The 15289-nt window shown below is 34.5% G+C and overlaps 1 protein-coding gene across 45 annotated transcripts in view; it reads right to left on the bottom strand.

Moving 5' to 3' along the window:
- HDAC9 (histone deacetylase 9) overlaps positions 1 to 15289 on the bottom strand; it is an 866113-nt gene that overhangs the window by 413107 nt on the left and 437717 nt on the right. The gene's annotated exons all lie outside the window — the stretch shown is intronic.

The raw sequence follows: 15289 nt of genomic DNA, 5'->3' as shown, positions 1-15289 counted from the left end.
TAGGGGTTATTCAATTTCCTATTCCTGCCGGGGTAGGGGCAGAAGTAAGGAGCTAGAAGCCCCTGTGATTCCTCCTTAGGTCAGTAAGGAAATTCAACCTGCCATGTTAGGCATGTCTTTATTAGGTTTATGTAGGTGGTTCAGTTGGGTTTATTCCTTTCAACATAAATTTGGCAGGATGCAGGATTTAGTCAAAGCCAAGGTTCAGAAATTTCTGGGCACGTCTGGAGTGCAGGTGGGGCTGGCACAGCAGATGTCCATTTGCATAAATGACTAAGGCACCTCCTAAGAAAAACTCATCTTCAGCAAAGAGGAAGCCAGGCCTGACATACTTGACCTGATAAGCAAGCCTCAGGGCCTGAGGGATTCTGATTCTGAGCAGTGCATCCTTCCTTGGTCCGCTTTTACCTGCAGGTCCCGGGGTACAAACCTAGTGTCCACCTTTTCTGCTGCTCTGAAAATGATTTCTCCAAACTCATCAGTAACATCATGTTGTTAAAACCAAGTCTTTGTCTTACTTGATTCTCTTAATCATGGGACACAGTGGTTTTAGAGAATAAATAAATGAGTAAATATTTCTATCAACCCATCATCCTTCAATCACTGGCTAACACCCAACATCTTGCCAAAGGACAGAAGCAGAACCAGGCAGAAAGAAAACTGAGTCCCCAGTTCTAATCTTGATCACTCCACTTCTGTGGACCTTGGGCTCCTCGTGTATAAAGCAAATAAAACAAAGAGGGTGAAGTAATGATTCCCCAGGCTCTTTCTAGTGCCAAGGCTATTCTCTCCCACACTCAAATTATATGGAATATATATTAGTCTCTATCAGACAGTCTATGTCATGAGAGAGGCAATCACTGTTGCCCTTCATTGACCTCTTTGGGTGAATTAGTAACCAGCAGAGCAGTTTCTGACCACAGAGAAAGCAAGGGCTCTCAAGAGGGAAGAGAGGGACTCCTACCAAATAGGAGAAAATGACAGAGAATGGAAAGCAGGAACTCCTTTAGAAAAGCTTTATCTAATTAAGTATTACCGTAGGGCAGGCTTTGCCCTAACTTTGCCCATAACTCAATTAAGGTCAAAATTGTTTTATTCCTTGATTGTGATGTTTGGAAACTTCTCCTCAAATCTTCCATTTTAAATAGCCAAACATTACTTTCCATTTTCTGTTTCAAAGAAAATATATCTTTTTCTACAAGAGTTGTTTCTCAGTAGGGTATAATGAACAAAAATATCTACATTTTGTAATTCATTACTTGTGAAAATAAGAATAAACATTTTCCTCACTTAAAAAAGTGCTACTATAGAGCAATACAACACCCAACTGAGAAAAATCAGAAACATTATTCTGATCAAATGAAATGTGATGGATATTCAGACCCACATCGCTTAATAAAGTAACAGAAAACTGCCAGTAATTAGGAACAAGAAAACCAACCAAAGTTGAAAAGTAATACTGAAAAGAAAATTATCCACAATTTAAATATCTTAGAATTTCCTTTTTTGGTTAACATAAAAAGATAACATTACTTGCAAAGGCTTATATAAGTAAAATTAAAGCCACGTCACCAATTTATTTTTATTATTTCAGGGCATTTAGATATGAACTGAACCTTTTTTTTGTTTTTTGCTGAAAGAATCCTCCTTTTTCGTTTTCTACAGAAGTATCCTATACTGTCCAAAGCATTTGGTCCTGTTCAATAGCTAAAGAACTCTTCTTTTTTCCCCCTCTCTCTAGTTTGGCTTCAAATCAATGCTGTTTTTCTCATTCCAACTGTTTTGGACATATGCTGGCCCAACTAACAATGGTAAACACAGCAAGCTGTCTCTGATACGGTGCTGACTGAGTCATCTTGTGAGCAAGCGGAGTTTGGATGTTCAGATGCTAAGAAAAAAATTACTTTCAGAAATTCTCCTCCCTTTGAAAAATATTTGGATTCTTGATTTTAAATTATATGATAAACAAACCATGGGATACTTCAAAAAATACGCTCATTCAATGTTGGCCTAGGCATTTGAGATATAAAGAAAACTAAAGACATGATCCTCATATTCCTGGATTTTACAGTTTAAACAGATAAGAGGAAGTATAGGCAGCAGTGGAGCCCAAAGATGAGCTTAAAAATAGCTTTCTAGAGAATGGCACTTGCTATATCTTATAGGAAAAAAAAGGCATAAAAGTGAAATCGTGAATACTTTGAACTTTATTTTAATGTCCTATTAGTAAAATATTAGTACTAAAGTAGTATCTTAACCAGAAGAATCAGGAATAGAGATCCAATGAACATCATAAGCATGTAGTACCAAATAATTGGAAGGAATATAGATATTGTAGTACATGTAACTGTTATTCAGAATGACAAATTTTTTTTAAAAAACTGGCATCTTAAATTCTGTTTTTGTACATTAGAATGGAGCACTTAATTTATGCTTAGTTTAGATTGCTATATGCCAGCTTCCCCTCATTATGCAAATAGAATAGATAAAACCAAATTGCAAAATAAAGCCAGGAATTCAATTCTTTTTTAAAAATGCATATATATTTGGAAGCTTAAGAGGAATAGGCAAGTCAAAAAAAGACCACCTCAAACTTGAGCAAACTGTAACATCTCGTTTACATGTCAATAAAGCTCTCACCAAGTTAATACTATCCATAATTAGCCAGATAGGAAAGCAAGACAGATTAATTAATCTATAATCACGAGGAATTTTTTTCAGCTGTACTTTTATAACTTAGTTTTCTTATTTCTAAACTATGTAGGCCCTGAAATTAGAAAGGTGGGCAGTAATCACTAGTTGTTACTATCAAAAGATTTACAATCTAAAGCAGGATGGGAATCTGGGGGAAGAGATGGAGAGAAAATATATAAAAGGTATAGAATATGATAAAGGCTACATTAAAGATTTGAATAGATAATTATCAATGTTGATAGGTGCCAAGTTTTGAGAGTTTTCCTGTGAAAATGACTGCGCTAAGCAACTTAAATACATTATGAAATCATAGAAGTAGGAGAAATTAATTCTTTCTGTAGGGGTCATAAGAAAGGCTTCTGAGTACAAGATATTAGAAGCTGGAGAATGGGGAAATAACTAAAAAGCTAACAGCAACAACAAAAGAAGACAAGAAGAAGATAATCATTGAATAATCAGGGCTTCCAAACACAGATAGAATAGAAAGAGATTAATTTAAGAGAGGTTTTCAAGGTCTAGTCAGCAAGATTTGAAAACCAATCGGATGAAACAAGTAAGAATTCTTTTTTTAAAAAATCTCTGATATATTTAGGTTATGGTAGCACTGTTATGGCAACGTTGAACTTTTTTATCAATTTTAAAATCAGAGGGCAAAAGAACATATAATTTTTTTTTTCTTAAAAAAGGCAAAACCTTTTGACAGCAAATGGGAGCACTTCAACTAGAAAGATCTACAACTAGAACATACCACTATGTACTGGGGGGCTTTGGGGAGAAGAAAAAAAAATGGGAGCACATAAATGGCAATACAGTGATGCACCACATAATGACTTCTTGGTCAATGACAGACTGCATATACGATGGTGGTCCCATAAGATGAGTACGATATAGCCTACAGCCTAGGTGCGTAGTAGGCTATACCATCTAGGTTTGTGTAAGTACACTCTATGATATTTGCATATGATGAAATTTCCCAAAGGCTCATTTCTCAGAACATAGCCCTGTTATTAAGTAACATGTGACTGTAAATTATTTTCTTAGTCATCACATAAATTCTCTAACTGTACGAAACCACATTATAATATATTTAGAAATTCTTGGAAACATTTGATCAGTAAATATAATCAAACTATGTAAAAGATCAATAAAAACTTGACCTACATCAAAAAAGAATAAAATTCTTAGGCATAAATTACGCAAAAGAACTGCAACACTTGTACACTGAAATTATAAACCATTTTGGGAAGAAATTAAAGGAAATCTAAATAAATGGAAATATATCCCATGTTAATAGATCAGAAGCCTTAATTTTACTAAGATAGCAATACTCCCTAAATTGATCCACAGATTCAGTACAATCCCTACCAAATTCCCAGTGACATTTTGTTTGTTTGCAGAAATTGACAGGCTGATCTTAAAATTCATATGGAAATGGAAGGGACCCAGAACAGCCAAAACAATCTTGAAAAGGAAAAACAATATGGAGGACTCACCTCCTGATCTCAAAGCTACAATAATCAAGACAGTGAAGTACTGCATAAGGACAGATGTATAGATCAATGAAATAGAAGTAAGAGTCTATAAACAAAGCCTTATTTTTATGGTCAATTATTTTCAACAAGAGGGTTAAGACAATTCCATGGGGAAAGAATAATCTTTTCAATAAATGGTGCTGAAGCAACTAGAGATCCAAAGGCAAAAAAATGAAGTTAGAATCCTACCGCCACCGTCCACAAAAAATTAACTCAAAATGGATCACAGACCTAATTGCAGAGCTAAAATTATAAACCTCTTAGAAGAAAACATAGGATTAAATCTTTTTGACCTTGGATAAGGCAACAGTTTCTTAGATAACAAAATGAAAAGCATAGGGACAAAGAAAAATAGATAAATTGGTCTACATCAAAATTAAAACTTCTGTGCTGAAAATAACATTTATGCACAGAATGGAAGAAAATATTTAAACATTGTATCTGATAGGGCTCTAGTATTTAGAATATATAAAATAAACTTGTAAGAGTTTAAACTCAACAACAAAAATATAAACAACTCAATTAAAAAATGGGCAAAGGACTTGAAAAGATATTTCGTCAAGCAAGATATACTAATGACCAATAAGCACTTGAAAAGATACTCAACGTCATTAGTATTCAGGGAAATGCAAATTAAAACAACGAGATACCACTTCACATCCATTAGAATGGCTATAATCAAAAAGATAGATAATAACAAGTGTTGACAGGCACTTATAACCCAGCTATCCCACTCCTAGGTATATACAATAGGAGAAATGAAAAACACATCCACACAAAAACTTATATAAGGATGTTCATAGCAGTATTATTTGTAATAGCCAAAAGATAGAACAGTCCAAATGTCCATCAACTGATGAACTGATAAATAAAATGTGGCATATCCATACAAGGAAATATTATTCAGCAAGAGAAAAAATAAATGAAGTGCTAATACATGACAACATGTTTTCTTAAAAACATTATGCTGAGCAAAGGAAGCCAGTCAGAGACGACCAAATATTGTATGATTCTATTTATATAAAATGTCCAGAACAGGTAAATTTATAGAGACAAAAAATAGATTAGTGTTTGTTTATGGCTAGGAGGAGGGAAATGAGGAATGACTGCTATTGGATACGAATTTTTTTAGGGGCAACAAAAGTATTCAAAATTGGATTGTGGTGATGTTTGCACGACCCTGTGAATATACTAAAAAACATTGACTTGTACACATTAACTGAGTAAATTTTATGGTATATTTCAATTAAGCTGTTAAAACAATCTAATAAAATTGCTTAAATATAGTTAGAGCTAGGAATAAGAAACAGTTACTGTAAAGAACAAAATATCTGTTCGTTTCAGAAACATAAAAGATAATCGCTTAGGAACTATTATGTTTCCTTTAGAAACTTAAAAGTATGCAAAGTGAAAGTTGCCAATGCCTTATTAATGTTTTCATTCTAGCTGTTAAGATTAAATTTTTAATTCAGTACATACTATTCCCAGCTTCTTTTGGAGAAGCATGGATGCAAACATCAACTTAAAATGCCACCACAAATATTGACTCCATCCTTTTAACCAAGACATCGAATTCTTTCACATGAGCAAGAAAAATTATTCATTTTCTTGTTCCTTTTTTTCCCCCGACACTTTAAGCTTTCTGGGGCTAAGTGATACAGTATGTAGGGACAGATGTGGTCCAGCTGCTTAACTGAAGAACCACTTTCTTTCTAATGCCTAGAGGAGAGGATAAGACAAGGTAAGGTCCACACAAAACTTCTAAATGTGTAACTTGACTTCCATGGCCTTCCCCTTTGCTTCTTGCCTTTTCTTTAACAGCCTCTTTCTTCCCACCCACTTAATGTTCCCTCTCTGAGGTGAGGAAAGTCCCGTGGTCCCCACAATACCCATGCCATCAAAATATTTCACCTTTGTCCATTTCCCCACTATGAAAACAGAACCGGCCCTCAGCAAGGTTGCTTAATTTGTGCATTCACTCATTCAGCAAACACATACTGTTTATTATGTGCCAATCACTGCACTGAGTGCTAAAACATTGAAAAAAGCACTAACTTGGGGAGAGAAATAAATATTCAATTTACACTACAGTGAAGATGCCTGATGTCAGAGATATGCACAGGGCACCATGGGTGCTCTTTGTACAGGAAGATCTTGAAGCTGGGTATATGCAGGAAACTTCAAGTAATTATTGTCACAGAGGCACACGGAGGATGTTGATGGCAGAGTGGCAAATGCTGAGGGTGGGGAGTAAGTGGAAGCTAATAATACATGACAAAGAGCTTAGGACTTAAAGAGTTAATATGTATTGAGTGAATATTCTGTTATAGAAACTGTACTAATGCCTTTAAATCTATCTTGTTCAGTTAATTCTTAAAACTTTGTAAGGTCTTTAGCATTATGATTTCCATTTTACAGAATACCAAGGTTTAGCACAGTTATATACCATGCTCGACACCTCTCAGCTGAGAGTTAACATATGTGGAAAGCTAAGTCAAATCAGTCCGAGCACAATTAGGAAATTATTTTTTATAATTATCCACATGAACCTTGAGATTTCCAGAAATGTTTAATAATTAATTTTTAAAATAACTAATAAAATATTTGCCTCTTGGAAAGGCAAAGTGACTGGGATATTGGAGCACAAGGAAAATATACTTGTCATTATATATTCTCTTGCATATTTTAGATTTCATATCATGTTACATATTATCTATTCAAGTGAACGAATAATCAATCAAAATAAATATACGAAAATTACAAGATTTGCGTCATCTTGACCCCTCTTTAGTATCTAAGCTTATATTTAGGTAGTACAGCCAGCATCTAACAAAGAATACAAAACAAATAGATCTTAGAATGTGATATTTAAAAGAGAAAGTATCTCATAGACTACATAAAAGTTTAAAAAAAGTTTCATTCCCAAAGCTTTTACTAAATAGTCGTCTCTATTTTGGCTGAGGCCCCAAGAGAATAGGTGTCAACTACTCCCACAATCTAGACCATCCATGCAGGATAGCAAAGAAATAAATTGAAACCAGTGTGGGGACCCTTGGCTTCCCAACACTGAAAGGTATAAAAGAGCTGTAGTAAAACTAAGGAGTAGGAGAAAAGAGATGCAGAATTTCTTGAGGGAGAGTGTCAATGTATTCCCCATCCCTGCCCCCTCCTCCTTCGTGATGTAAGGCTTGCTAGTCTCTCACCTTAAGATTAGTGACAAGGGCTCCAAAGAACATACTTAGAGAGCTTGATATGTTTCATCAAGTTCTGGAGACAAAGTGGACAAGGTTTCTGACTCAAATCTGAGAAATCTGAAGGATGAAAGCCAAGGCTGAGAAGGTAATTGAACCCACTTAGGAAAAGATGGCGTACCCAATGAGCAGGTCTAAGGTGTGTTGTGTACTGGGTAGACCAGATTTGGGCCAGGAGAGAAAGAGAATAACAAAACTGTCCTGGGACTGTCTTAGAATTTGCCCATGAGGGCCACCTAATTGGTCAAGGAGACTTCAGCTGATATACAGGCTGACGCCCAAAGAAAGCTGGGGAGGACAGGGAAGCTGACCATGCCTTTCTTTTCTCTTTCAGGCTCATTCATGCAGCTCATATGAACTGAGTTGAGAAACTTTTACTTTGAATTGTTTGACTGTTATATTGATAATTACTGAACCAAAACAATCTAGGATTACAGTGCCTAGAGGACTTTTAATTATCTGAGAGTGCCTAGAAAAGTCATGGGGCCTACAGTTCCCCTCCACTGGTAGGTCAGGCTTCTCCTCCATACTAGTTTGAAAGGACAGAGAAGAAAGAGAAAAAGTTGGTTTGCTGTTGGCACCCTACAAATCTCACGTGTTTAATACAAAGTTAAAATAGTTGTGAAAAGAAATTAGCCCAAAAGGGGCTGTCTACATGTGATCTTGGCATATCGAACCAAGTACTAGTGTACTAGGCAAGGCACAACCCCAGTTTCCACATCTCTCGAGTACTGTGTATAGTATGGTCCTGAAATGCAGTCTGGAAATGAGCCCTGATATATATAGTTTTTAGATGACTTTGGCAGAACAAAGTTCTCAGAATGAGATTCTTGTCATTTTTTACCCCTTATATCTCTCCAATTCCTTTACTTATCATGGCCTGTGAAAGAAACACCAATAATTGGAAATACACCACACGTATGAATAAACTGTTACGTTTATTTATTTTTAGTAGTAGGAAAATGAGTGTGTTTTCTGAAGATCCTGAAAATGAAATACGTAAAACACGAGAAGAATAACCATTAATGATTGAGTCAGAAAAGATGACTGATTACGTTAAGTTCTATATGGCAAAGACTGTATCCAGTAGTTTTGGTTTATTATGAAAAGAAGTGTTTTCTGTATCTGGGGGCCAAAGTTTAACAAATATAAGAACATTCTTTAAACAGCTTTTTAAATTGTTTCAAGTGTTTGTACTTGCTTATTCCAGGTCTCATATATTGTTAAAAAATTTTTAATGCTAGATTCCTTCAAGTTCTGCATGTGGTGGCCACACTTGTAAAAATTGAAATAAATGCAACTAAATGCTGAAATGTAATTAAATATTTATCAAGCCTATAATATGGCAAAAGCCTAATATAAACTTATAATTTATATGTAAATAAATAAAATCTTATCTTGTTTTAAATTATAAAAGTAATAGTATGTTCATGGCAAAACATTTCAACAGTACAAGAGATAAAGTAGAAGGACAAAATCCCTCTTTCTCACTCCTTATCTCCCGCTACTGTTCCTAGAAGAAATCTGTATTAACAATTTCTTGCATATTCTTCACGAGGTCTGTCTTTCATGAAATGTTATGTTTCTGTCTGTGTATTACGGACAAAACAGATACTATTGTAGAAATAAAGAAGCAGCATAAGAATTATATTTTTATTTTCACTTGTAATAGAGAAAAGTTAGGAAAAGATGACTTTAAAATATACCAGGAATATTTAGATTGGATATAAAGAAAAACTCACTATCTTTCCACTGCTTTAAAGTTGTCAAAACCCCAGGATAAAACACCAAAAGTGTTTGCAGAATCTCCTTTGACCTACATCTGCTTTTTAAATTTTAAGTCAATATCACATGGAGAATAGATCTAGAATGTTGAACTAACAGGACTCCAAAATAGCTTCTTCCGGCTTTAAAAATAACCATAATCATACTATTCCTAAAGTAACTAGAAATTTGAGTACAGAATATTCCCTCTTCACTTAAAACTAAAATACTAATGAGATTCCTCTTGAATCTACTGGAATCCCAGGTAGATTTTCTGGTTAAAAGATATCCAGAAGCTCTCTGAATAAACAGTAATATTATTGGCTCTCCAAATTTACCATATAGGAAGAAAATAAAGATGGTTAACCAGTAAAAGATCTAATAGTTCATATTAGATTTATTCAATTACTTCAAAGAATGATTTATCATTCTTAGAATGGTTACCCCAAAATCATTCTAAATGAGGTAGAATCCATTTAGTTTTCTGCTGAATTATGTAGCATTACCAACTTAGCAGACACACGAAAATGTGTGGGGAAACATTGGGAAACAGAAGTTTTATTGAGTTAAATATTAAGATAAGTGACAGTAAATTTTAAAATATTCAATTTACTTCGAGAGGAACATTTTTCCATATGTGGCATTTGGCTGCTGACTTCAATACTGGAATGAGACAGAAATCAGGGAACCTAATTAAAGAGCTGAGAGAACATCTGGAAATTCAGTAAATATTACCTAGATAGTAAAGATTCTTTGGACTTTTGATTACATATGATATTGCTGTTAGAAGAGAATTTAACCTTCTTCCAATTTTTGGCCAAAAGGTAAGACAACAGTCAATTTTATATATCCTCTTACAAGGTATTGTCTCCTCTTACACTTCTTATTTCTGAATCCCTCACACCCAAGACCATGCTGTACAAATAATTATTGATTGAATGAGTGAATGAATGATTTAATGAAAACTAATATTAAGGAACCCAACTTTATGCTGAATTTACACAAATCCTTGGAACCATTTTGCCTAGAAGGAATTTGTAGATTTTTACCCTATCCTTACAGAAAACATAATATAATCTCCTCCTAAAGTGTATTTCTAGCACGAAGTGTTATTTTTTTTTAAAGATTTAATTTTTCCCTTTTTCTCCCCAAAGCCCCCCAGTACATAGTTGTATATTCCTTCTAGTTGTGGCATGTGGGATGCTGTCTCAGTGTGGTTTGATGAGCAGTGCCATGTCTGCGCCCAGGATTCAAACCAACGAAACACTGGGCCACCTGCAGCGGGGCGCGTGAACTTAACCACTCAGCCACAGGGCCAGCCCAGAAGTGTTATTTTTAAAAATATACAGTCATGATTTGCAACTATAACATTTTGAATGGCCTGAGACAATATCATTTAACTTTTGATTATATACTAGAGCTCTTCTAATAGAATTTTTGATGATATATACCTTCTCCAAATAAAAACCATTATATATTCATTATTAAACAAATACAAGAAAATAAAACTCCAGGATTTTTTCATCTAGAAACAATAACTGTGAGATCTACTTTTAGAGTATACACGAGACCAAACTATGTAAAAAAAATTTTCACCTTGCTCTTTTCATTCAATATTATTATAGAAACTTTTATCACATTATTAAAACTTCACATAAATATAATGAAATAATCTAGAATGTAGACTTATACTAATTTAACCATTATGTTACTTTGGCACATTTTAATTGTTTTCAATTCCTTGTTTTAAAAAATGTCCCTTCTTATTACACCTCTGTAATGGGTATTGTAGAAAACTAGGAAATACAAATAAAAATCAGAAAATACAAATATTAATTCCTAACGCCCAGAAGTTACCACTGTTAACCTCTGTTAAGTGTTAAGATCTTAATATATCCTGTTGGATCTTTTATATATTTACATATCTTTCTGTATTTGTATGTGTATATGTGTACTAAAATGAGCTACTCATACTATTTTCTAGCTATATTACTCTTCTGGGTTAAAGATCTCCACCTTTCTATTTCAGAATAATTTCATCTCATCTAAAGGCCAGATCATATTCACACACAATTCCCCCAAATTGTCCATTAGAATTGGTTTGTTGAAAATTAGCAAAGTCCCTATTTTTATTACCCAGAGTTGATGAAAACTTCCCAATTTTTTGCTATAAGTAATAGTACTGAAATGAAGACTTTCATGCATAAGACTTTTTCTATTATTAGAATTGTTTCCTTAGGAGAGGTTCCCAGAAATGGAATTAATGAATCAAATGCCATGAAGTTGTAAATCTCTTGATACCTACTGCCAAATGACTTTCCAAAGCTTTGTACCAAATTACATTTCCAACAGCAGGGCATGAGAATTTTTTTTAAACAGCATAGTTAAACAGTAAAGGAGACTTTTGAACTTAATTTTTATTTGATGTCAAGAAACAATGAAACTACATAACTTTATGTGCTTTCATCATTTACCTGTCAAGTTCAAGTCAGCTTATTAAACATGTACTACTACACACACAGAATTTAACTAGGTAGGAAAGACGTATACCATAGTTTCTGCCCACAATAAGCATTCAATCTTTTGAGCATCTATAACTGATCCACAACAGATGATGTCAATATAATGCTGGAAGACAATGATAGAGATATGCCCAAAGATTTGTAAGAATGACATTAGGAATCACCCAACCCAGTCTGAGAAATGAGAGTTAATGATGGCTTCTTCGAAGCTCTAACAATGTAGTTTATCTTGATGATTAAGTAGGAGGTAGCCAGGAGAATAAAAAGTAGGAATTAAAAAAAGATGATAGTCATAGCAGAAGGATCAGCATGAACTTCAAAAGTAATCTGTAAGCTAACTTGGTATAAATAGCGGCAACCACCCGAGCCTTTTTTCCTGTCTTTTCTCAACTTTTATTGTATGTATCATTCCTTTAACATAGTTTCAACAACAGAGTTCTATACTCACTTTGTATCCACGTAGAGTATACTCCAGCCCCTCCAATAGTTCTCAGGAGGAAGGGGTGCAGTTAACAGCCTCTCTAGAGGACATTTGATAAATATATGAATATATCTTTCATTGTCACAATAACTAATGGTACTACAGACATTCAATGGTCAGGGGCCAGGGAAGCCTAACTTCCTTCACTGTGCGCCACATTCCCACACAACAAAGATTGGTCCTGTCTAAAATGCTAATAGTGCTCCACCCTCCCTTCTTAAGAAATATTGAGCCAGACTGTAAGTTCCCTGATGAAAAGATGGTATTTTACACATCTACCCTCATCACACCTAGAACACATGGATGCTAGATGTTATAAATGTACATTGAATATCTCTTGAAAGATTAAAATGAAAATGAGTAAAATTTCAAATATAAGTAAATTGTTCAAAGCACTTCACCAACTGTCTTATTATTTACTTTACTACTTACCATCCATCACCATGAGGGGCATTACCAGAAAATGATAAGACTGTAAGCTGCCAGTCTGTGAAATAAAATCAATGGCAGCCACCCATCTAATTGTTTACATTGGCAGAGAAAGCAAATCAGCTTTAATTCCCTCTATCACTTGCCACAGGGGGAAAAAATTCCTAGAGACATTCAAGATCTGTGAACACTTATTTTTAAATAATTGCAGCTCTAATCCCCTATGAATGGTCACCTGGAATTAAAGCGTAATCTTCTGCAGCTGAAGACTTAACATATTATGGAAAGTGAGGAATAGAATGATACATTCACACAAGTACAGTTTGTTCCTAATTGTTTCATTGTACTTTTTGAAGTCTGCAGCAGGTATTACCTTTAAAAGTTTCTCCTTAAAACCAAATCGCCGTGATTTATTTTTTACTAAATCTTTACACACCATTAAAACACAGTCATTTAGTCTTTTAAGACAACCATACTGTTCTTGGGGGAAAAAAACACCCTAAAAACATAGGGTTCTTAAGATTTTTATTTTACAATAAAACAGGCCACAGGCAAATAAACACAATTCAGAGTTAAAAGTGGTAGGAGCATTAGGTTTCAGAATTATCGTAAAACAGGAAGGTTGTGAGGGTGTAGCATAGGATGAAAGCAGCCTCAACCCTGGAGCCTTCCTGCTGGCTTGGGCCATGCCAAAATACACAATGGTTCACACACATGGCGAAGACACACAAAGGTGCACACACACAATACTCCAAGGATAACGTACTTAGGATAGCTATTCTCTCTCAAAAATTCCAGTTCAAAAGTCGAAGATAATAAAATAAAAGGTTCATAGAGTTAATTCAACTACTTCTGAAAATAACATGCTGCCAGTACATCTGGATTAGAAGTGGTTTTCAAGCATGTGCATATTAGCAGTTTCTATTAAGGTAATGCCATCTGGGAGAATAATCTTCTCTCCTTGATGATAATTCTACAAACACGCATACACACTGAAATGCCTGGAAAAGGTTGTACCTCGACACCTTTAGCGTCGAATTTCTCTCCTAACACTTGCTTAGAGACCACACCTCAGAGAAAAACTAAGTATCTGCATTGGTAAATATGGCTCAAAATATACATTGTGGTAAAGAAAACATACGTTGTGGTCAAGAGTGCTGTACCTACAGTTATAGCCACATTCCAATAAAAGGAGTAGGACAATGTGCCAAATGGAGGTAGCAGTTAAATTGCTCACCAGAAAAATAAACCAAACCATGTCGTTTTTTTCCCTTCCCTGAAATAAAGAAGCAGCTTCTGCTTAGTTTGGAACAGTCGCTGTAGAAAGGGAAACTTGTGTTTATTCAGCTCTGTTCTTCTCAGCAGTCTGGTTCATTATGTTTGTAGTTTTTGATTTTTTTTTTTTTTTACTTTGTTACAATAATCTGTGGGTATTATAAAGCCTACTCCTGAGATGGCGACTAAGAAGAGTACACAGCAGACTACAGGCAAGAGGCAACACAAATATACACAAAATATATGCAAACTAATTTCAAAATATTCTGTAGACTCAAAAACCTTTTGTTAAGACCTAGTCCTGTTCCTAGATGGCAAAACTGCATTACTAAAAATTTATGTTTTTCATCTATAATCCTTCATATACTTGGTATATGAATACTTGATATCCTGGAATAAAATATATGGACAAATTCAATAAGAAGGGTGTAAACTTCCATATATAAGTCACCACTTGAAATAAATTCCTGTATAAGTTTAATCACAGTTATCACAAAGGATTATTTAACAATTTCAGGTCAAATGCTTAATTTTTTAACCTGCGCATGCATAAGAAGCATATGAAGCCCAAACACAAAAATAGTGTTATTTATAAAAGATGCTAATAATAAAAAAAGATCATAATAAAGAGAAGAAGCTTAATTTCTTTTTCCTCAAATAACTACATAAAAAATACATTTTAATTTAGCTTCCTAGAATAAGCGTAATGGGTAGCTTATTAAGACATCACATCATCATTTACTCTAAATAATGGGTCAGATAAATCCAGAATCACTCTAGAAGAACCAATAACACCAAACCTACTTCTCAAAGCAATTTAAATCAATGTTGATTCTCTGTTTGAAACTCGAGCAACAAAAAAACAAGAATTTAGCATGCTAAATTTTTAACAAAAAATTATCTTATTTCCCAGTATAAAAAATAGAATTAAAAAAAAAAAAACTTGGGGTACAGCAAGACTGAATCACATCACACCCACTTGCACTCACGGTAATAGATATATTTTTAGTAATTGGATCCCTTTGATACACATTCCTCACTTGGTTTAGAGGCCAGTACACTCTTAGGTTTCCTCCTCTTGGACTGGCTGTTGCTTCTTGGTCCCATTTATTGGTACCTTTTCTCTTCCCTGACCTCTTAATTCTGGAGTTTCCCAGGGTTTAGTCCTTTTCTCTACCTATACTGACTCCCTTAGTGACCTCATCTAATCTCATCATAAATATCACTATGTGTTGGTAACTCTAAAATACATATCTCCGTTCTGGACCTCTCTCCTGAACTCTAGACTCATATACCCACTAGCTGGCAAGCAATGTCTATTTGTATGTCTAAAAGATATCT

The sequence above is a fragment of the Equus asinus genome, chromosome 1 (assembly GCF_041296235.1).
Source record: "Equus asinus isolate D_3611 breed Donkey chromosome 1, EquAss-T2T_v2, whole genome shotgun sequence".
NCBI classification, from domain to species: domain Eukaryota; kingdom Metazoa; phylum Chordata; class Mammalia; order Perissodactyla; family Equidae; genus Equus; species Equus asinus.
Note: the sequence above shows the minus strand (reverse complement) of the source record. Positions and strands in the feature narration are given on the sequence as shown.